This window comes from Eptatretus burgeri, chromosome 4 (assembly GCF_056783735.1).
Source record: "Eptatretus burgeri isolate ZD-2024b chromosome 4, Ebu_testis_v1, whole genome shotgun sequence".
NCBI classification, from domain to species: domain Eukaryota; kingdom Metazoa; phylum Chordata; class Myxini; order Myxiniformes; family Myxinidae; genus Eptatretus; species Eptatretus burgeri.
The window spans coordinates 93651418-93676854 of NC_140964.1; the positions used below are offsets into that span (position 1 = coordinate 93651418).

The 25437-nt window shown below is 36.5% G+C and overlaps 1 protein-coding gene across 1 annotated transcript in view; it reads right to left on the reverse strand.

Annotated features, from left to right (window-relative positions):
* The window catches only part of LOC147028690 (uncharacterized), a 188611-nt gene that overhangs the window by 151896 nt on the left and 11278 nt on the right, over positions 1 to 25437 (reverse strand). The window lies entirely within an intron of this gene.

Here is a 25437-nt window from a genome sequence, read left to right on the forward strand (position 1 = left end):
CTAATCAGATTGAGAGACTGTCTGGGTTGAGCAGTGAGCACACACCCGTTGTAAACTCAGAATAGGCTGAATGAAGGTGAACTCGTCCCAGAGGGAATTTGTAACTTGGCCTTTGTACTGGTCCAAAGGCATCAGTACTTTTTAGGTCATCTCTATCGAGATGACCTAATAAAGCCGGACCAAATGTTCGTACATCCGTCCGTCCGGCCGTATGTCCGTCAACAATTTTTCTTTCCGATCTTGGTGAAACTTAGTACGTGGGTAGAGGTCGATGAGTGTTGCACAACGATATAACTTTTGTCCGGGTTCAAGGTCAGGGACGAGGTCACGAGGTCACGTAAGTTATAAAAATCGCCATTTTCAAAACCTATCTCGTCTGCCATTCTACAAGATATTCGGCAACTGTTTATTGATTATGATAGTAAAAAAATATTATCTTGTATCTAACCGGACAGATTTTTGAATTTCCTTCCCGTTTGATCGTCACGTAATCTGGAAGATGGCCAAAAACGCCGATGCGATTCGCAAAGAAGGAAGGAAGGAGAAATGAAATATAAATAATATGGAATAGGCAGAGTGGAGAAGCGAATGTAGAATTCTTCTTACATTCGCTTCTGACTTTACATAAAACTTGTTCACAACGGTATACTTGCCAACTATACAGTGGTACATGTAAGTGCCGCACAGCTGATGATTTTGACGCAATTTCCGGTTACTTCGGCCTGGATTCAGGATCAGCGAACAAATAATGTAAATCACGATTAAAAAATATTTTTTGATGATACGGGAGATATCTTTATTAATATTAACTTTGGGGGAAAAATAATTGAATAAATAAACGATCACTTCTGGTCATGAATAAAATAAATTAAAAGTTCCGGAAAGAGTTTCAAAATCATTCCCGGTAATGTTAAATACAAAATAAACACTTCCTGTCATGAAAAAAGATCACTTTCGGAAGTATAAAATTAACTTTGGGAAAAAAATAATTGAATAAATAAATAAACACTTCCGGTCATGCTCTCCTGGCATGCATCATTCCCCATGAAAAAAAACCGGAAACAAAAAAACCAGCAACAAAACAAAAAACGGAAGCAAAATTGTCATAGCCAATGACACGGATTCACAATTGCCAAGGTATTGTGTTGTTTTTGTTGTGTCCTATTCTCTCATGTGCACGCGTTAAGTAATACTCACAAGATAGAAATAAAACCCAATCGTGTTTTATACACCACACAGCGTTTAACAACAACCGGAAGCAAAACGTCTTTGCTAACGACATGGATTCGAAATAGCCAGGGCTATTTTGTTGTTGTTGTTGTTGTTGTTGTTGTTGTTATTTCCTGTTCTCTCACGTGCACGCGTTAAGTATTTAGCTCACTTCGTTCGCTATAAAACACATTTTTAGCCTTTTATATTTATACATTTTCCGCCGAAGGTGCAAAAGTTTGAAAACCCGAAATGTAAACGTCGGCATTTATTTTCAAAATATAATTTTGTGCGTGTGCGCCAAAATGCCGAGTCATCTTTAACCAAACTGCGCAGTTCGAGCTTCACAGTAGAACTGCGCAGTAGTCTTCGGTCATAACTGAACATTGAGAACTTGTGGTATGATAGAGATGACCGTCACCCCCACACGGTGGTAATTTTTTTATTATTAATTATCGTATTACTATTATTTTTAGTGAACATGAGTGAGTGCCAGCAGATGGGAGATCCAGCTTAAAAGTTATATCAAGGTTATGGAAGAGAAATCCCACATTATTCGGTGAACCTGAGTCTGTCATTCATTTCCTCATTCTGACACTAAAGAAGTTCTCAGATGGAAAGCACAGTAATATGTATATGTATATGTGTGTGTATATATATGTGTGTGTGTATATATATATATATATATATATATATATATATATATATATATATATATATATATATATATATATATATATATATATATATATATATATATATATATATATATATATATATATATATATATATATATATATATATATGCCTGGTGTTGGCGCAGTGGTTAGCGCAGCGGCTTGGGATACAAAAGGTCCTGAGTTCAAGCCCCGTTGGGCCACTGAATTAATACACCAGGGGGTTGACTCAGCCTGTCATCCTTCCGAGGTCGGCGAAATGAGTACCAGTGTACTGGGCCGGTGTATATCCCGGTTAAAATAGGTGTACCATATCCCTGTGTCGTAAGAGGCGACCAGGGTTGCGTCAGGAAGGGCATCCGGCGTAAAACATGTGCCAAATCACTATGCGGATCATACGGATGATCCGCTGTGGCGACCCCGAAAGGGAACAGCCAAAAGAAGAAGAAGAAGATGTATATGTATATATATATATATATATATATATATATATATATATATATATATATATATATATATATATATATATTATACATATTGTTGCGAATTCGCGCCCGCCAGCGTGCGGACGGCCGCGTAACTCGAATCGCGGCACGTCGCCCACCGGACGGACAATTCTGTCGTGACCTTCTCGGACCAACGCCGGGAGCTAGTCACGGGTGGGCTTTTCGACCTCGCCACAATCGTGCCAATCGGTCACCGGCGTAGGATAGGGTTGTTCGCCAAACTCGATCTACCTAAGTACCCACGCGGATGGAAAACCGGGCGAACGTACCTCGCCGCAGGTCGACTCCGGACACGAGCCGCTTGGGCAGCCCGTTCCGTACTAGTGGGATAACCGAGCGGTGTTATCGTCGACCTGGACGGTTCAGATTAATTACCGGGACGTTGCACCCACTACGAACCCCTTACGTGATGCAAGATGGAGGGTCAATAAAGAAAAGACGAAGCGAAATGGGCACAGTTCAACAAGCAAGCATTTTATTTCCCGGCACACGGAAAGCACGTATAAACATCCATGCAGGATCAAAATTCACATAAAGCAAATGTAAGAGCTAAAACCGACTACGCACATACACGGCAACACTTATACAGTTTTACTTCACAGACGGCGCCAACACACATTTACACAAAAGCAAAGGAAAGAAGCCACCCTCAAAGACAAGGAGGCAGACAGGCCCGTAGGCCAAATGTGCGTGTGACCTGGAGGAGCGGCCAGGTCCGCGAGACCGGGGAGGTCTTATCCTCGTCCTCGTGACGCGTTGGCGGGCAAGCCGCAAATGTGGCCGCGCCGCTGTGCCCCGACTCTGTTCCCCTTGGTGGGTTTCGTTGGCACGACGTTTGGGGTGGGGTGGGAACGGGGCCCCCTTTTGCACTATCTCAGCGCGGGGGAAAGGGGGAATTGTTGATGCCCTGGGGGAGGGGAGTAGCTGGCTGGCTTGAGTCCCTCCACGAGATGAGCGATCCCCCACACCGCAACCTCATGGCCGACCGCCGTCCTTCCTGCCTCGGACCCGAGCTCCCTTGCTTGCAGTTCCACCGCGCACACTCGACTCCGCCAACGCAACGCTCCTTGTCCCCCAAGAGCAACCTCTCGACGACACTCTCCAAGCAACTCCAAAACCCATCTCTCTTCAATTCGCCTTGCGCTCTCCTTTTTTTATAGGCTGCAGGAGCAGCCAATATGCAAATTTTAGGATCAGAACGCGATTGCAGGCGGGGCCACGCCCCCCCCCCCCCCCCGGTCAGCCATTGGTCGGGCAAAAAATGGGCGTGAATCTCTCCTGATCCTAAAATTTGCATATATGGACTTCACATACACACGCTTGGAGGCGGGGCCAAGCCGCCGCGCGCTCGCCAATTGGACAGAGGAGAAGTGGGCGTGAAGCGTTTCTGATCTGAATTTTCCCCTCGGAAAGGCCGCCATTCGCGCTCGCGGCTCGGTGCGTTCGGCACCAATCACCGAATGGGCCCGAGACAGCCCGACGTTCACTGTTCACAGGTGGTGCGGGAATGGCCGTGGAAGCGATGATGTGGGATGAATTCGTGAAGGTAAAGGCAAAGGTGGTGGAGGGTCTTCTGTGGTGAGGGTTGGCGTTGTGGTTGTTGGCTGCGGGTTGGAGCGTGGTTGTAGTTGGTGATGATGGCTGGCGTGGTGGTTAAGGTGGTTGTTGTGTGATGGCGGTGGAGACGTGGTTGGTTCAAAATAACGACAGAAAAGAAAAAATGGCTAACTCAAAGCATCACAGCCCGGATGAATCACATAAATTCCCTCTATACAACGGGTTTGGGCTAACTGCACATGTACCAATGAAGATATCTCACCTGAGGGCCCTTTATGGTGTAATGCGAATTTCCACAGCCGTAACAATATATTGTTGCGAATTCGCGCCCGCCGGCGTGCGGACGGCCACGTAACTCGGATCGTGGCACGTTGCCCACCGGACGGACAATTCAGTTGTGACCCTCCGGGAACTATCGCCCGGAGCCAGTCAGGGGTGGGCCTTTCGACATCACCACAATCATGCCAATCGGCTACCCGCGTAGGATAGGGTTGTTCGCAAAACTCGACCTACCTAAGTACCCACGCAGATGGTAAACCGGGTGATCGTACCTCGGCGCAGGTCGACTCCGGACACGAGCCGCTTGGGTGGCCCGTTCCGTACTATCGGGATAACCGAGCGGTGTTATCGTCGACCTCGACGGTTCAGATTATTTACCGGGCGTTTTGCACCCACTACAAACCCTTTACGTGAAGCAGGACGGAGATTCAATTCGGAAAAGACGAAGCGAAACGGGAAAACAGGTCACACAATGCACATTTATTTCCTGGCACACGGAAAGCAGGTATATACAGCCATACAGTCAAAATGCATATAAAGCAACCAAAACAATAAAAGCAACAACGACGCAGAGTTAATACTGACTACGCGCACACACCGCAACACTTATACAGCTTTACTTCGCAGACGGCGCCAACACATTTACACAAAAGCTAAGGAAAGAAGCCACCCTCATAGACAAGGAGGCAGACAGGCCTGTAGGCCAAATGTGCACGTAACCTGGAGGAGCGGCCAGGTCCGTGAGACCGGGGGGTCCTACCCGCGTCCTCGTGACGCGTTGGCGGGCGAGCCACAAATGTTGCCGTGCGGCTGTGCCCCGACTCTGTGCTCCTTGGCGGGTTTTGTTGGCACGACAGTAGGGTGAATATACTGGTTCTGGCTCACTTTTCCCCATGTAAATGAATGGGGGATTTTCAGCGATTCATATTTTTTTTCCCTAAAAATAAACCCCCTTTTTATCCCAAGGTATATTTATTTGTCTCCCCTTTTAACCTGGGGATACTTTTTTTTCAAATAACCCATGCAATAAGATAAAGATTTGTTCAAGTACTAAAGTGGTAATGTGATTTGTTAAAGGTGATTCGAAAGAAATATCTGAAACGTCTAAGCCTCGGAACACTCTTTATCAAATAACCGATGCATATTGTTTAGCTCACTCATTGAACCTATAAAGATTTGTTCATTCTCAAATTCCTTCAATAGTTTAATTTTCTTTGCACAATAATCCCCATCTAAAATATTGAAATCTTTATATTTTTTAAGATACCCCTTTTGTGCCATTACGAAATGATAAACTTCTCTTAATGCTCTTGTTTGACCACCTCCTGAGCCACATATCATTTTGAGATTATAGTAAATTGTTTTTTCATTGTTCAATTGATAACCATCAAAGTTTTCAGTCCATTCAAGGATATTCATTTTTTTCTTTACATCCTCTAACTTACTACTTTTTAAATTGATTCGCTTATTTGTTTTATTTACCTTTGTTTTAGTTATTTTTCAATAAGACTTATTTGATATTTTTCACATTCATTATGTTTTCCATTTATATACCAAGACTGAGATTTTCTCCACTCTTTAGTTTGATTAATACTTGGTTTGACCATTTATATATTGCGAAAAAACGCGGCGGTAGCCCTTAAAAAACCCTAACCCATCTTCCCATCGTTAAAACACAATCTATTTTATACATTCTATCATACAATATCCATATGGAACACAATCTATTCCATTATCTAAAATAAATCTCTTATCATCAAAGGCTCCTAATGCCTTTTTATTTACTTCTTCACTATATATGTTATGTTTATAACTTCTTATTGTATTCATTTTCCTATATTCTTCTTTCTTATTCATCAAACAATTATAATAATTTCTAAAAGTTATTGATTTCTTTATTACATATTTCTTTATTCCCTTTAAGCTCTTATCAATCTGATCACCATACTTATAAGCATATGCCTTTGCTCTCAATCCAATAAACTCACTCATTACTTTTCCACCCAACTCATCCTTAAACTTACCAATAACCTTTTCATTCTTTTTGGAAAATAACTCGCTCTTCTTGCTGAAATTACTTGTATCATATTATCCAATATTTTTCTTCATATCTTTATAGACATCATCAGTTTTTATATCTAGGATAAAACTATCAGTGTCCATACACAACAATGAAACATTTTCACCATACTCTTTCTTTAAGTCATTATACAAATAATAATCATACATCAATATCTTTGATAAATCAAGAACTGCTGTTCCAATATAAATTGGTTTATCCATTACAATACTTTCCTTTTTCATATGAATTGCAGAAAAGTTCTCTGAAAAAAACCTCTTCTCTCTCAAAACTTGGTTTATTTATCAATCTCGAAGCTTCTTTCCAAGATGTTGCGAATCTAATGTTTTGCCTGTTTCTAACATTTTCCATAGTCTTTCCAAATACAGCATTATTCATTAATTTATAAAAGTCCCCTTCAAATTTTACTTTTGTATTTGCTCTCACATCTGTATTGAATTGAATATACTTTTTCACCGAAGGACTTTGTTTAAATTTTAAAACTCTATGAATTTTAGCGACTCTCAATCCTTCTCTCAAAAACGGTTTTAAGCTTCTCTGATGCAAAACATATCCCTCTTTATCATAGAATGTTGTTAATAACTTTTCTGTTGATTTGCCTTTATTATTAAAACTTTTATGATAATCACTGAACCATTCTTTCTTTGGGGTTTCTTTCTCACATGCAAAAGGAAGGTCTTTATGCTTATTATGAAGATCACTCGGGTACCTCAAATCAACTTCAAAATAATAACCTTCTTCTTCGTCATTCAATTCCTCTTGAGAAGAAATAACAATATTCATCAAAGCCTTTTCATAATCCTTTTCTTCCACCCACTCTAATTTACCATAAGGCAGAGATTGAGACATTGCCCATCCATACAAATTATTAGCATCAAAATACATCAAATAATTACTATCTTTTTCACTATCATAATTTGGAAGATATTTATTATTTGCTTTAGCACATCTTTTTGAACATACTTGTGATATTCCACCTCTCTTGGACTTCTCAATCATCAAAAGCATATCAACATCACTGATTAAATCTATATCTTGTTTTGTCATTTTCAACATTGCACTCCAAGCTAAACCAGGAGCTGTGAAATAGTGGGAAGGATCTAATCCATAACAATTTTTATTATGACAGAGTGATCTAAAAGCTTCAAACACATCAGCTAACAATAAAACATCTGTTTTTAGATATAAATCATGATATTCTCCAAGGTTCTTTATCTTAAATATTTTCCATATTTCTTGTGCGTGTTTATATTCCTTATCACTTATCTCTTCTTCATAAAGGTTATTATAGAAACTTTCTTTTGAAGGAAGTTGTGTTTCTTTAAATCTCATAAATGAATCCATATAATCATAAGGATAAATTCCCTTACTTGCAAGAATTTTCTCTTTACTTTGAATTTCATTCCTTGTTTGAATTTCCTCTCTCGTGAGAATTCCTTCTTTCATCAGAATTTAATCTTTAATCAGAATTTCCTCTTTAGTTAGAATTTCATTCATTGTTCGAATTTTCTTTATAATGAGAATTTCATCTTCAGTTAGAATTTCTTCATTAATTTCCTCATTAATTAGAGTTTCCTCTTTACTTTGAATTCTCTCTTTAATCTGAATTTCCTCTTTAGTGAGAATTTCCTCTTTTGGAAAGAATGAATTAAGATTTGGAAAAGAGTCCGTGGAGCTTAGATTTGATGCGAGGTAGGCTAGTGGTGTTCCCATAAACTTGTAAGAATCTAGAAACCTAATACGAGTTAAAGGTTTTGTGAATATCATTTTTGTAAATGAAATATACTTTTGACTTGTGTTTGTTATGGCAGAAATATTCCCTGGTGTTTTTGAAAGTTCATTTATAAATAGATGTGTATCATAGTTGGCGCTGTTGTGAAGAAAGACTGGAATAAAAGAAGGTAATTTATAATTAAGATTACAACAGGAATGAGCGGGACCTCTATATTTACCAGTAAGATGACAATGATCCCTAACTTTAGACTCCTTAATTTCCCCCTCACAAATATGACAGATATTGTTCTTTCTAAATTCTAATTTTTCTTCTTTGGTTAATTTCATCGGTTCATTTGTTTCTTTCATTAATTTAGTGAGTCTTATACAATCCTTTTCTAATCGTTTTACAAACTCTTGTGAAGCTTTTTTTTCCACTATAATGTTCAAGGTTGTTATACTTTTCTCCAACAGATGATTTGATATAATAACAGAAACCACAAGGAATAGGTTTTTGATATTTATTTGTATATGATTCTTTTGGATTAGGAGAAGCAGTATTTATCTTTTTAAGGATACATTCAAAATCAGCGTATATCACAAATGGGTGCATGATAGATTTATTATAATCTTCAAAAGAAATCTTTTCACCAGGTTTAGGCATTGTAATTACAGCTGATTTATGATTACTACAATATTTTGAATGTTGTTCTAATCGTTCTTTTGTATGAAATGAATTAAGACATCGCTTACAAGGATATATTTTGTTTGCTGTTCTGAATACCTGAAAAGAGATTAATCTTGATAAATTATTGATATATGTGTAATTCGAATTATTTCCAACACTAAAACATAAAAGATCAATGTGTGTTTCTTCATTTTTATAGTTGTTTGAAATTTTTAATATTTGAACTTTGTTTGTATCCGTTAATCCATATACATTAACAGAAAGATTATTCTTTTTCTCAAATTTAGGATTATCTGTTAGTGGCATTGGGAATTTAAAATCTTTAATGTCCAAGGTATTCTCATATTTCATATATTGTTTTACTCTTTCTGAATTACATTTTGGTGGATGAAAGTGAGCAAGAACAGACCAGAGAAAACATTTATTATCATTGTTCTTAATATTAACAACTGCCTTCTTTAGTTTTATTTCTTTTGGTAATTCAATATAAGAAGAAGCTTTAAGAGGGTTTGATTTTAGAATGTGTATATCTAAAAAGATGATTTTTTTTAATATTGAATCCACTTCCTACCACTGTATTATCAACATCCTCCTCTTGTTTTGATAGTTATTCATAAACCCCACTATTCAAAAAATCTTGAAATGATGTTATAAAATGAAGATCTGTTCTCATATAAGGAGTTTGTTCTTCATCTTGTCTTTTCATATTCATTTTCACTCCCATATAAAACTTTAAAGTTTTCATTTCTTTTAATGTCTTTTTAATAACTTTTTCAACATCAGGTTTCACTATTTCAATTGATTCAGCTATTGATGATGGACCGGGTTCTCCAAATTGAAAAATCCTTATTTTTATATGCCCTTTAAATGCCCCATCAGTGTTTTCAATATAATAGTCTCCCTTTACTTTAAACTCATTTTTCTTGTGTTTTTGTGATTGAAGATGTCTATTATAACTTCTCTTCAAAACATCCTTTGAACAGATATCACAATGTTTTCTTTCCAACTCAAGAGGAGATATTTTATGAAATAGATTAAATGTGTGTTTGTTGGTTCGGAGGTGTTTTCTATAATGTTTATATTTGTGATTACAAACATCGCAGTATGTTGTATTCACCATATTTATATAATAAATCTTTGCTTAAACTAAAATTTTCTTGATGAAAATTTCGTTTATTTTACAGGTGAATCTGTGCTTAAAACCATTTTATCCTCCAACTTTTTCACTTAATAAATACAATGTTTCAAGACACAAAAGACAAGTTTCAATCAATCTCTTCATTTGTTAAAGATACTGAGAAATATGTCAAGGATGTAAAATTGAACAAAGATAAATATAACAACTATTGGATAAAAACAATTATGGTAAATAATATGAGTTCTTCAATTTTCTTCAGTGGAAGGGCTTTTAATATACCTGGTAGAACATCAATTAAAGTATCTCTAACAAAAGTTTCTCCTCTCCTTCTGGTAATATATTCAAAACTAGAAAAAGCAATGAAACAAGAAAAAGTATCAAAAAACAAAAACCTTATGGATGAAGCTTTAGAAAGAAAAGATAAGACCATCTGTAATATGCAAGGAGAAATTTGTATTTTTTTCAACAACCCTAAAGATGTAAATCCTGATGAAATAAAGGATGTTAATATATCAGGTGAAATGACATTTCGTTCAATAGTAGTTAACGATCATTTTAAAATTACCTTCAATATAAAAAAATGTTGTCGTTGAATCTGGTAATGAAAAAAGTATATCGATATCAATGGTAATATTATTAAATATGAGTCAATATACAACTGAAAGTTCAGATGAATTTCAGTTTAAGTAAAGTTTTACTTTATAAATATGCTAGACTTTCCTGATTCTCCATATAATATGACAAATTTGAGAATTGTCCTGCGTGTGAAAGACGGGAATTAAACACAGAGTCAAAAGCCTATAAACAATGTATATTCTGTGATTATCTTCTAATTAATGATAATAAAAAATATAAAAAGGAAAATAATTCTTTTAGATTTACACCAAAAATGAATTACTTTACAAGATTGATTAGAGAAATGAATGTAAAGTATGAGGGTGATAACACACTTTTCCTTACAAGGGAAGAAACTGAACGTATTAGAGAAATGTTCAAAGGATTGTTGTTATATATTATTCATGGATGTGATTTTCAGGGAAATATCAACACAAGATATTGTATAAATAAAATAATGGATTATCTTGAAATTAAACCTGAACTTCGGATAAAATATAGAGTTTCTAAAAAAAGCCAATAATAAATTAAATAACCTGTTTTCCAAATATATAAATGAATGATTTTTTTTACCCATTTGGGAAAATAAGATAAAATTTAACAACCATAAAAATCTCCCAAATTCATTAAGATGTCTCATAGTTGGTTCAAGTGGATGTGGAAAAACCTGCTTACTTTTAAAAATGCTCCTCACTCCCAACTTTTTAGATTATGATAATTTAATAATTTTCACAAAGTCGAGTTTTCAACCAGAGTATCAACTACTCTCACAAGGTTTTAATGCTGGTCTTCAAAAAGAAGATATAATCGGTTTATTTAAACGTCAAAAAAACCTAAATGATTATAACATTGAAGATATAATTCAACTATTTTGTGATACACAGAGATGTAAAAAGAAATCAAATCCCATAACTTGTATTCTTAGTGATAATACGCATGATATACCGTCTCCCCAAGATTTGGATAAATCAAAAAAGAACCTCGTTATCTTTGATGATTGTGTTAATGAGAGAAACCAAACGGTAATGGACAGCTACTACACAAGAGGGAGACATTCTTCTTGTAATTGTATTTATCTTAGTCAATCGTACTTTCAACTTCCTCGTCGTTCCATCAGAAACAATGCTAATACTTTTATTTTATTCAAGTTAAATTGAATAGATATCAATAATTTTTGGAGAGATAATTGTTCTACATTATGTAGTAAAAAGAAATTTGAGGATTACATGAAGCACACGACTGAAAAATATAAATATATTGTTGTGAAACAAGATGAGATATTAAGGGATATATTTTTTGTTTTATAAACAATTACATATATAAATGACAACTATTATTGTAAATCTTGTGGGTAAATCTGCTTCTGGAAAAAAACTTTCATAAATCAATGTTCTTGTGTAGTACAAATGAGAATGTTGTGAATTTACTTAAAAAACACCCCGTGATACGCATTGTATCAACAACAACTAGAGCAATAAGACCTGGAGAAGTAAAAGGTGACAATTATCACTATATTTCAGTGGAGGAACATATGCGATTGAGGAATGAAGGTCAAATATTTGAGGAGGTTTCTCTTGGTACAACAAAATATTCACATTGTAAGAGTGAGTTAAGGAAACTAAAATCTGGTGGTCTTGGGATATTAGAAACTAATCCAGAAGGAACGAGACAAATTATTAAACATCTGAGCGGAATGAAGATTTTATCATTCGGTTTTGATGTTGATGAAGAAACTCAACACAAACGTATGAAAAGCAGAGATGCAAGTATTAGTGAAGAAGAAATTACAACTCGCATTAATGTTAATAAAGAATTTGATGAAATATTTCAAGAAAAGGATTTATTTGAACACATCTACTTGAATGATGAAGAAAAGGAAAATTTCCCTGTTGATCTTTACAATTCATTAAATGATATTTTACAATAAATAAATGGATGCAAAAGAAAGAGCAAGAAGATTTAAGGAACATCAAGAGTTGGTTTCAAAAGTTGTAAAACAGCAGGAACACATAAAGAAGAAACACAGACAGAAACTAACGGGCGAAGAAGCATTTGAAAGAAAACAAGAGAAATTTTTGAAACCACTTTTAAAAACTTCCCAAGAAAAAATGAAAGATATTTCCACAGTTCCCACAGTAGAATATACTCCTAAAAAAACTTCAAATGTTAAAAGATTTTGATCAAATGACTGAGGAAGAATTAGAGCATTTAGGATAATTAGAATATGATGATGAAGGTTTATTTCAACAACTGGAAGAGATTAATCGACCCCCTGATTATATTGTGAATGCTCTTCAAAACAATGAATATTCAGCGGATTCAAAAACCAAAGCAGGACTCATTCCAACAGAACAACCAGCAATATTTCATCTTGTTCAAGAAAAGGTATTGATATTTAATGATTAATTAAGGTTCTTGGGTTCTGCTCAACCCCCTGTTAAACTAACTCCGAGATTAATGTTTCTCCTCACAAAAGATGGAAGACAAGGTTCAACTGTGAGGGATGAATCAAAGTATATTGATAAACCATTGGATATGAAAAATAATGATGATAGAGTATATATTGATCTGCTGAACACTCTAAATTATAGGGTTAGTATTTCTAGTAAAAGTAGGAAAAATGAGAAGGAGAAACACATTATTAAGGCTTTAAGTATCCTTGGTTCAGGTATTAGTTTTCTTCCAAATGACCCATCGCAATTAGTTAATAGACTGTTATTGTTGTTAGGTAGTAAGAAGGCTGGAAATAACAATTGTTTTAATGAAGCATCAGCCATTTTAGACCAGTTGATGAAAATAATTAATAAATCTCAATATAAAGACATTTTATCTCATATTAAATAAGATGAGAAGCACAATCCTGAGTTTTAATTTCACAACAAGCGACCACACATCTTCATTCCCATACCCACTACAACTTGACCCAACAAAAGAATATGAGGCATCTTTATTGTCCATGGAAACTTATAATACCTTATTTAATATAACTGATAAAAATGACAAGTTTAGTTATAATCCTGGAAGTGGATACAAAACGATAACAGTCTCACCCGGAGCATATGAGATTTCTCAAATATCTTCCGAAATTGTTCGTCTTATGAAAGAACAGGGTGATGAACCAAAAAATATTGTTATAGACATTCAAAAACATACTTCAAAATCAACGATTAAAGTTAAAAATAACGACAAGGTTGATTTCACAATTGATAATTCATTTAGAGAGTTATTGGGTTTCTCCTCAAAAAAGATTGAAACTAATGGGACATTTTGCAGTGATAATGTCATTCAAATATCCTCAGGAATAAATTCGGTGTTAATTCACTGTGATTTGATTGATGGTGCTTATAATGATGGAAGAAAAACAAATACAATATTTTCATTCAGCGCATACTCAAACCCAATTGGTTATAAATTCAATATGGAACCCAAAAATTTGGTTTATTTCCCTGTGTCAGGAAAAACCATACACAGAGTAAATCTTAGGATAACCGACCAAGATAATCGTATGATTTCTTTTAATGGAGAAGTTATATCCATCAGAATTCACCTACGTGAAGTTTTCCAATAAATAAATACGATGGTTATTGTGAGGAAACACGAGTTGGGAAAATATAAAATAATTACAGGGGATGGGATGTTCCTTTCCCCATACTACAAGGGTGAAGATATGTATCTTGGTAGAGGATACTATAAACCTAAGAGACAAAGGGGTGTTGGACATCAATTTAGAGGAGATGGGATAATTGATACTCTCATGGGTATTGGTTCAACTATTCTTAAACATAAAGATCTAATTGGTTCAACTGCTTCTGCTGTGGGAAATGTAGCAGGTGCTGTAAAGAGCATAAAAGATGCCCAGAAGGAATCTCATAAATTACAAGCAATAAAAGAAATTAAGAAAGGCAAAACTCAGTTGTCCCCCAAGAACGACAGAAAATAATTCGAATACTTGGATCAGGGTTTCAAAAGTTTTAACATCTTTTTTTCCTAAATAAATACAAGTATGGAAGCAATTGATAGTATCTCTGATTTGGATGATACTATTATTATCTCAAACTCCACTAAAATAGAAGATTACTTCAAGGTAAATGCAATAACTGGAACAGACTGGAATACGAATGGTACAAAAAGTTTTGAAATAAATAATCAACAAACCTATTTGAATCTCTCCGAAAGTTTCTTGTTGTGTAAATTTAAATTCACTAAAGCTGGGAATAACACAAACGCTACACTTGTAAATGATTTCTTCTGGAAAATGTTTGATTGTGTGCGTTTGTATATTGGAACGCAAGAAGTTGAAGCGGTTGATTATGTCTCTGCTGCATCTGAAATGAAATATCTGAATTTACACTCTATACATTCAGTGATAGAATGGGAAAGGGGTCTGTCGAAGGTTTTATTCCTGATATGTCAACGGGAACAAACACAGACCCTGGATATACTCAAAGGAAAGGAATGTATAATGATGATACAAAAGCAGTAAATAGTTTTACTGTGGCAGTTCCTCTTAAAGGTATATTTGGATTTTGTGATCATGATAAAGTTCTGTATGGTCTTAAAATTAGATTTCAACTACAAAGGAATGATAATGAAAATAGATTGCTTTTTGGTGTTGGTAGTGCTTTTGATGAACAGAATAAATTTGTAATTGAGGAAATGAGTTGGTATATCAGTGAATATACTCCTAATCTTAAAACAGAAGAGATGTTGAATAGAAGACTTAACTCAAAGAAACCACTCAGTGTATCATACCTCAAAATAAGATGTCAACACGTTAAACTCAACCAAACCACTTATACGTGGAATTTGGGTGTTCTGGAAGGAAAGCCACGATATCTGTGGATCATTTTTAAAAAGCCAGATGGTGATACTGCGACTGATTAGAATAATGCATTGAGTGATAATGCTAAGGTGAAACAACTTCGCGTTTCTCTAGATGGAACATTTTATCCACGAGATAGATTGGAAATTAATTGGGAAAAAAATGATTTTGCTGAAGCATACAAGTCTTACCAAAAGGTGTGTGAAAGTAATGGAAATAAAGAACCTATTTTGGATATGACAGCATTTAAAAGTTTGTATACAATCTATGCGTTTGACTTGAGCGCTCAAAAGGAAACTATAAAGTCTAATCGAGTGGATACTTCCCTATACATTGAAAGAGGAGAGAGTGAAGACGTTGATACATATTATTTGCTTTTGGAAGAAACAGAATTGCAGATTAATACAGATAATGGTGTGATGATTAGTCTCACATAATTTTTTGTTAAATAAATGAGTGGCAAAGTACCAACTCGGGTATATGGTTATCAAATCAATCTTCATAAACTATCATCTTGTGTTCAAAATCAAAAGCCTTGTACGATTAACGTTAATACAATTCAGAGAAAAGGAGCAGTAAGAATTGATGTTTTGCTCACAAGAGAACAGGTTAAAATCTTGAATGACACTGGCTCATTTAAAATTAAAATGACAAAACCAATGTTGAAGAAATATTCAATAAGAGAGACGAGTGAAGGATTTCTCCCATTTCTAATTCCTTTATTTGCTGGTTTAAGTGCGGTTGGAGCATTGACGGGTGGTATTTCAACAGCGGTGAAAACTGCCAACGAAAGGAAGGCTCAACTCCAGGTTCAAAAAGAATTGGAAAGACATAACAAAGAGTTGGAGAAACAAATTAGTGGAAGTGGTGTAATTGTAGATTTTGCTGAAAAACTTGAAGGTCTGCCTGATAAAGCGAGATTGTTAGTTGGAGATATGCTTTCTTCTAAAGCACAAGCAGGTGTAAAATTAACGAAAAGAGGTAATGGATTATATCTTTCTAATAAATAAATGAGCATTGATGAGTGGTTTAAAGAATTTGGAAAGAATACAACATCAAATTTACAACTTGTCAAATATTGTAAGAAATTAAAAATTCATAATGTGGTTATTTGTATGAGAGATGAATTAACAAATGTGCCGAAACATACAAATAATATTATTATGAACTTAGAAGATAATAATGGGAACGGTTCTCATTGGGTTTGTATTTTTAATAGTCAAGACAAATATTATTTTGATAGTTTTGGTCTTCCACCACCTGTTGAAGTCATAAAATTCTTACAGAATGGTGTTTATCAAACATTTCAAGTCCAAGAATTAAATTCCAAGTGTTGTGGTCAATTATGTCTGTATGTGTTATTTCAACTCAACAAAAATAAAAAATTTTATGATATTATTTTTAATCTAATATAAATGACTTGTGTTGGTAAAGATGGTTCTATCTTTGGTGTATCCCAAGAACTGGATATTGATTTATCAAATTATTACACAAAGGCACAGGCTGAATGACATAAATATAATATAACCAAAAATATTAACATGAAAAATGCTTATAAATTAAAAAATTATCCAAGCCCAACTGACGCGAATGACGGTGTGATTAAGCGATTTATCACAATATATATCTTTAAATAAAACGGCCGTGTATTTCAAAGATACAGAAGTGTTGATATTATCTCCAGGTCATACAGAATTCACAGTTCGAATTAAAATAAATTTTTATAAAGAAGGGCGTATCGTTTGTATGGGAATAGAACAATGGGGGTATGATATGAATGATTTAGGGTATAATTGGTCATTCAAAATTAACCTCGAAGACCTGGAACAATTAAATCAGTCTCGTAAGGAAGAATATTATCCACTTGGTATCGAGAATGAGTTTTGTGGGGCCACGATTAGTAAACAACAAATAAAAGAATTTCATAAGGGTAAATATAATAATGGTTTTGCCCTTGTTTATATCATGAAAACAGAAAAAACAGGATTATATATAATAAGTAAGGAAATACAAAATGATTTAACTATGGGAAGATGGGGAGGTGTTTCGTGCCATAATATTATTCTAACATATATTTCTAATACATAAATGACAGCAAGAAGGCTTCAAGAAAATTACACATATGCCAACCCTCCCGATTTCATCGGGAGGCTTCCGAAAATTCACCCAAACTCCCGCCCTTACGATCACTATCCTTATCCTCCCGAAATTTTGATATTTTTGCACTGTTCACTAATCAGAATGTACTAGTATGAGAATTGAATGAAAAGCATCGTCTGCTACGTATAGCATGTGGTAACTCCATAACGTTCGCTGCTACCAAATTGTACGTAAAAAAATTGCAAATTCAAATGAGGAGCAGCGAAACATTGGGTCTGGATCTCGCTTATGCGATCATGCACTGAGATTTAGTGCATGCGGTATGTGTGCAATACAGTGCATGCGGTATGTATGCACAGTGTATATGCATGCGATACGCTCACTGCATGCAGCTGGGCCCGTACCAGCCCGGCGGTCGCGACCACCGTGCGGTGTTTAACAGCCGCTAGAGTTCTACGAGTCGCGCTGCAGCTGTGGAACATCGACTTCGAAGTTACCGATGCTTCAAGCCCTCGATGTTGATTACGAAATGGCAGAAAAGAAGCTTACGAAGACCAAGAAATGGTCTCAGAAGTACAAGACCGAATACAGTCTCCAATACCCGTGTATTCGAAAGTCTGAAAGAGGAATTCATCATGCGTATTGTACAGTATGCAGCGTTGATATTTCAGTTGAGCATGGAGGTCGCGATGATATTCGGAAGCACGTTGGAAGCAAATGGCACACAGACATTGCAAAGGAGAGATCTTCGAGCACGAGTACTGGTACACTTCTGAATTATTTCACCAAACAAGGGACAAGCGAGGAAGAGGATGTTACCCGAGCGGAACTTCTCTTTAGTGGATTTATTGTGGAACATAACTTGCCCATATCAGTCTCAGATCATGCTGGACCTCTATTTCAAAAGATGTTTCCAGATTCAAAAGTTGCTTCAAAGTATGGATGTGCAAGAACAAAAACTTCAGCAATAATTGGTGAGTTGTCAAATGTTACTGCTTCATCTATTGCCGATATTGCTAGACTAGCTCCATTTCGCCTAGCTACAGACGGTAGCAATGACAGTGGTGAGGCCCAGCTATATCCTGTCCTGATTTCGTACTATGACAACAGTGCTGGGATTGTGAAGCAAGGTTTGCTAAGTTTGCCTGCGTGCAAACAAGATTCCACTGGAGAAAACATTTTCAAACTGCTTGATCATGAGTTCAGTGACAGGAAAATTCCGTGGGGAAATTGTGTTTCCTTTTGTGCTGATAATGCCTCTGTCATGGTGGGCAAGCACAAAGGAGTCGCTGCTTATATCCACAAACAAAATCCAGAGTGCTACATCATGGGATGCCCTTGCCATATGATGCACAATACGGCCAAGAAGGCGGCTCAGGCCTTACCCATTGAATTAGATGACTTTCTCATCGATATTTACTACTACTTGGACAAAAGTAGTAAACGCGTCAAAGGAGTGAAAGCACTGCAAGAACTCTGTGATGCCCCGACACACAAGATTCTGAAGCATGTCGCAACAAGGTGGCTGTCCCTTGGTCAGTGCCTAGACAGGCTGATTGAACAGTGGGAGCCACTTCGCCTCTACTTCAAAGAAGAAGTACGAAGAAAAATGCAACCAACTGTAGCCAAGACTCTAACAACGAGCAAGAAGGACGGCACTGTATCTACTGCCAGTACTGGCACTGCAGGATCAAGCACTAGTGGAGCAGCATTCACCACTACCACTGCAGTATCTGCTGCGAAGAAGACAGCAGGGACAGCACCAAAACCAATGCTGAGAGCAGGTAGCATCACCGGCCCTTCATCACGTTCATCTACAAAGCAGATCCCTTCAGAGTCGAGAAAGACTGTGATAGTCCCATCTACAGGCAAAGAAGGACCCAAGTTAAGTTCTGCTTTTGCCAAATCACTTGATAGAAGCTCAGCAAAACCTTCGAATCAGAGGTCTTCTTCCTTGGCTGCACCTACCTCAAGCTCTCTCCTCAAACGTAAAATTGGATCTGGTACTACGAGTCTGACCTCTTCTGCTGGCAGTAAACGCAAGTGTGATCACCCTGCGGCTAAGTGTACTACGAGTTCTACAACTAAAAGCGCATCTTCCTCAAACACTGTGCAGGAATCTAGAGAAAAACGTGTCAACAGGATGTTCTTGTCTCCACAAACAAAACTCTATTGTTTCTTCCTTCGATATGCTAACAAGCTTTTTGAGAAGGGGAATCTTCTGCTCCAAAGAGACGAACCCTGTATTCATCTCCTGCACGGAGAATTGAATGGTCTTCTGAAAGATATCTTCGTACGGTTTTTGAAACCATCGGTGTCATCGGTTGCTCTGGTAAATGTACCCTTCTCTGACAGAAATCATCAGAAGAATGATGAGGACCTCATGATTGGGAACGATGCCAAACTGTATATAAGGGAACAAAGGAGTCTCAAGAAATCCACCTTCACTCTGAGTGAGTCAGACATCCAAGGTTTCTTCAGTGCAGTTCGCTCATATTATGTGAAAGCCTGCAATTACATCTTCAAAACCTGGCCGCGAGATGATGAATTAGCCAAGCATGCTCAGGTGCTGGATGTTAAGCTACACCAAGAAGTGTGGTTTGACTGTGTGGAGTTTTTCATCAAGAAATTCCCCTGTCTGTTCAGTGGCGGTGATAGTGACATAGACAGTCTTGAGAGTGAATTCGCTCACTACCAGGCAGACGCCTCCATAGCTACAATTGCTACTGAGACAGTGAGAGTGGATGAGCAGTGGCATCGGATTTCACAGCTCACAGATCCCTGCACTGGTGCCAAGAAGTATCCTAATTTGAGCAAAGTGATGAAGGGAATCTTGGTCATTCCTCATTCGAACGCATCATGTGAGCGGGCACTCAGTCTTGTACGGAAGAATCATACTGAATTTCGTCCCAATTTGAGTGTCAAAACCCTGGAAGCTCTCTTAATTGAAAAACTAGCTCATAGCACCCCTTGCTACCAGAGAGAATACAGCAAAGACATAATCAGAAGGGCTAAAAGAGCCACACAGCTGTCACTCAGCAAAGCTGCCATGGAAAAAGCAAGCAGCAGTAGTACCAGCCAGTAAGGTAAGAAAAATATTGCTTCTTTTGTGCTTTTTGTTAATCTTTGATTGTCCCCTAACTTACTAATATTAACATACATGTAACATTAAAAAGTGCACAATTTTCCCCTTTTTTTGTTCAAAAAGTGGGAATTCTTAACATGTTAAATGCTCCAAAATAGGGCTCAGAGGGCACTAGAGAGCGTCTAGAACCCCAGAGCTTCCAGGGCCCTAAGGCGGGCCCTGGACCCCGCCGCAAGGGTCGAGCGCTCCGCGCTCAAGATGTGCGCTTCGCGCACATTATTTGGTGTCGGTTGCAAATCCTCCCTGATTCTGATTTCCAAAAGTTGGCATCTCTGAAATTATCATTTCCGTGTCCAAGCATACCTTCAAGAAAAAAGGGTATTCGGTATTTTAATAAATATGTTCTACAACATAAGAATGAGGTATTTTCAATAAAAGATTGGCATTATGCTGATGTTGATAAACCGACAACTTTAGATTTAATTAGAATGTTAAATAATGAAAAAATTATAAAGTTAAGAAAAGGTAAGGCTCTTTTCGAAATTCAAAAGAAATTTTATTGGTTTCCTGTTGTAAAAAAAATTATTTTGGATACAGGAATAACAAGAAATCCTGATGAATATATGTATGATATTCTATGGGGTGTAAGCGATTCAAGGATAATAAGGGATGAGGAAGGAGTTGAAGAAGAGAGGGAAGAGGAGGAAAAGGAGAAGAGAGAGAAAGAGGAGAGGGAGAAGAAAGAGAAGGAGGAAAAGGAGAAGAGAGAGAAGGAGGAGAGGGAGAAGAAAGAGAAGGAGGAAAAAGAGAAGAGGGAGAAGGAGAGGGAGGAGAGAGAGAAGGAGAAGGAGAGGGAGGAGAGAGAGAAGGAGAGGGAGGAAAGAGCGAGACAAAATAAATATCAAAATATGGAAACCAGTGAGATTAAAAAAAGATTGGTGGTATTACAGAAAATAACTCAACCCACCGAGGAGGAAAACAAAGAATTGACAAGTCTATTTGCAATACTTTCGACAAGAATATTGACATCGACAAGATATTCATTTTAATTCAAGTTTTTCATTTTTTTTCTTAAATAAATGGAGGAGAGTGAAGGCATTTCTAAGGATTCTTTATGTTTTAAAAATTAAGATTCAAATGTGCATGTTAGAAACTAAAAAGGTTTTTGCACTCTGCAGGAATTTTTCTCATAAATAAATGAGTTATTGTCTCAAATGTAAAAAGAAAACTAATACTAAAAATATTTCATATATTAAAAGTAAAAATAACAGGGTTATACAAAAAGGTATATGTTCGGTGTGTGGTTCAAAAAAAAATCAATTTATTTCCAAACACAAACGAGGAGGAGATATACAAAAGTTTTTATCAGGAAGTAAATTTACAACTACTGGAATACCAGGGGAATTACATCTTCCAGGGTATTCTTTCTGTGGTCCAGGCACAAACTTGGATAAAAGATTAGATGAGGTAGACAATCCTAAATCATGGAGTAAACCCATCAATAGAGTTGATGAAGTGTGCATGAGACGCGATATTGATTATGGGAATACCACAACGTTGGAAGAAAAGCATGAAGCCGATAGAGAAATGTTGTATAATTTGTCTCTGATACAAAATCCAACCTTGAGAGAAAAAGTTGATCGGTTCATTGTGAAGAAGATGATCAGTGCTAAATTGAAACTTGGACTTGGAAATTCAAAAAACTCATTGGCTCTAATGATGTCATTAAGAATGAAGAGCAATTAGCTGATGAATTACATAAACCAATATTCACAAAGTTTCGTAGAAGGAAAGTTTATTCCAAGGAAGTTGATTTTATCTGGTCCGCTGATTTGATTGAACTCAATAATGATAAGGGGTACAAGTATGCTTTAACCGTAATTGATTTGAGGAGTAAATACGCATGGGTTGTCCCTTTAAAAAACAAAACAGGAAATACTCTTATGTTTGCCTTTCAACAGATATTTAATAAAAGTAAAAGAAAACCTAAAAAATTGTGGACTGATGAGGGTAGAGAGTTTTATAACAAGACATTTATGAATTTTCTAAAAAAATAACAGTATTACATTATACAGTACCTTTAATGAAGGGAAGGCAGTTGTTGTTGAACGTTTTAATCGTACCTTAAAAGAGAGAGAGACTATATAAAAAATTCACACAACTCGGTTCACAACAATGGTCATCTTTTATTCAGGATATTGTGGATAAGTATCATGACACGATTCACAGGTCAACAAATATGAAACCATCAGAAACATTTACAAAATTAAAATATGAAAAAGAGATTAATGTCAGAAAACCTAAGTTCAAAGTTGGTGATATCGTAAGAATATATAGGTGGAAATCTCATTTTGAAAAGGGTTATACTAAACGATGGACGAACGAACTTTTTTAAATTGTTGATGTAATAGATACGGTTCCTTGGACTTATAAGATATATGATTTGGAAGGGGAAGAGATTTTAGGTTCATTTTATTCACAGGAATTACAAAAGACAAAACTAAGCAGATAATACCCATGGGAGCAATGGGTTGTCCCTTCACTCCCTCCTACTATACACCGTTGTGGACACTCGAGGGCTAAGTCTGAGGTGTATAACAGTATATAATGTGTGTCAAGGGGTGGACGTTCTTAGATCTGTGAACCCCAAACACAGAATCCTCAACTGAATAGTCAAGGCTTAACTTTGTGTGTGTGTGTGTGTGTGTGTGTGTGTGTGTGTGTGTGTGTGTGTGTGTGTGTGTGTGTGTGTGTGTGTGTGTGTGTGTGTGTGTGTGTGTGTGTGTGTGTCCCCCAACCCTCACATTCAAAATCTCAACCCCAACCCTCACATTCAAAATCTCAACCCCAACACAATGTCTTTTTCAAAATGAGATTTCCACCTATATATATATTTTTTACGTTTTTTTTTTTTTCTCTTCTTCCAATTCTGTCTTTGAAGGCTTTCAGGTTTGATGACGTAGAAAGGGGGAGTAAGCCTGCACTTTCTTCCCAGAACGAACAATGTATATTTTTTATGTTTTTTTCTCTTCTTCCAATTCTGTCTTTTAAGGCTTTCAGGTTTGATGATGTAGAAAGGGGGAGTAAGCCTGCACTTTCTTCCCAGAACAAACAATGTATATTTTTTATGTTTTTTTCTCTTCTTCCAATTCTGTCTTTTAAAGCTTTCAGGTTTGATGACGTAGAAAGGGGGAGTAAGCCTGCACTTTCTTCCCAGAACTTTCTTGATCTTGCTCCCATCAAGCACCATCCGACAAAGAACTACATCGATAGGTTTAGATCCCAAAGAGTGATAGCAACTCCAAAAGTCTCCAAAATATAAATAAATAAAATAATAATAATAAATAAATAAAAGTCTCCAAAAAAGTTTCAAGTCTCCAACATAAACCCAACTTTCCAAGTCTTCAAGGTATAACCACATTCCCGTTGAGTTTCCAAAATATGTATCACATTGTGAGTTATCAAGCCAGAACCCACATTTCAAGTATTCAAAATAAAACCAACTTACAAAGTCTCTTAAGGATAACTCATTTCCTGATTTTTTTTTTCAAAATTTGTGAGTCTCCAAGGTAGGCCCCATATTTAGAACCATCTTGGCAGAACCCTTTTCCTGAGTCTCCAAGGTAGTTATTTAAACCATCAAGGCAGAACTCATTTACTGATTTTTTTCAAAATTTGTGAGTCTCCAAGGTCGGCCCCATATTTAGAACCATCTTGGCAGAACCCTTTTCCTGAGTCTCCAATGTAGTTATTTAAACCATCAAGGCAGAACTCATTTACTGATTTTTTTTTTTCAAAATTTGTGAGTCTCCAAGGTAGGCCCCATATTTAGAACCATCTTGGCAGAACCCTTTTCCTGAGTCTCCAAGGTAGTTATTTAAACCATCAAGGCAGAACTCATTTACTGATTTTTTTTCAAAATTTGTGAGTCTCCAAGGTAGGCCCCATATTTAGAACCATCTTGGCAGAACCCTTTTCCTAAGTCTCCAATGTAGTTATTTAAACCATCAAGGCAGAACTCATTTACTGATTTTTTTTCAAAATTTGTGAGTCTCCAAGGTAAAACTTGTGTTCTGGCTCATCAAGGTATAACTTGTTCAGTGGGTATTGTCTTGATAACTCACAATGAGTACTATTGCTGTAAAACTCTTTTTCAGGATTTTGCTGGTCTCCAAGGTATAACTCTTTGGTTGGGTCATCAAGGACGAGCTCGTTCTGTGGGTCTTGGTCGCTCACAAGGTCTTCAACCAAGCCAACAATTTCGCCCCAAGTTGTAGCAAAAGCAGTATTTTCATTTCGTATTTCAGATACAATTTCCTGTGAGAGAAAATAATAATGTATTAATCAAGTGATTTAATTATTAAATGAGTATGCTTCAATCAAAGTTTGAAAATAGGAAAATAAAAATCTTACCTCAACAGATAAGAGGTTTGAATCCAGTTCATCAACTTGAAGGTTTAGTTCCATACAAGTCGGAGAGTTCCAAGGAACCCCAAAGTCATCCCACTCAAGGTCTTGCTCGTTCTGTGGGTCTTGGTCGCTCATAAGGTCTTCAACCAAGCCAACAATTTCGCCCCAAGTTGTAGCAAAAGCAGTATTTTCATTTCGTATTTCAGATACAATTTCCTGTGAGAGAAAATAATAATGTATTAATTAAGTTATTTAATTATTAAACGAGTCGATGTTTTAAAGGAACTAAAAATAGGAAAATAAAATCTTACCTCAATGGATAAGAGGTTTGAATCCAGTTCATCAACTTGAAGGTTTAGTTCCATCCAAGTCGGAGAGTTCCAGGCAAGCACACAGCACACCATGGCCAGCAAAAAAAATGTTTAAAATGGAGCCTGGGCTTGAGGCTTTTATAGGGAAAGGCTGGTAGGTGTGGTTTCCTTAGGAAATTCCCTGGGCAAGCCCAGGCAAGCCTTCATTGGGAAATTTTTCAAAACCATAACATGTTGTAATTTTCTA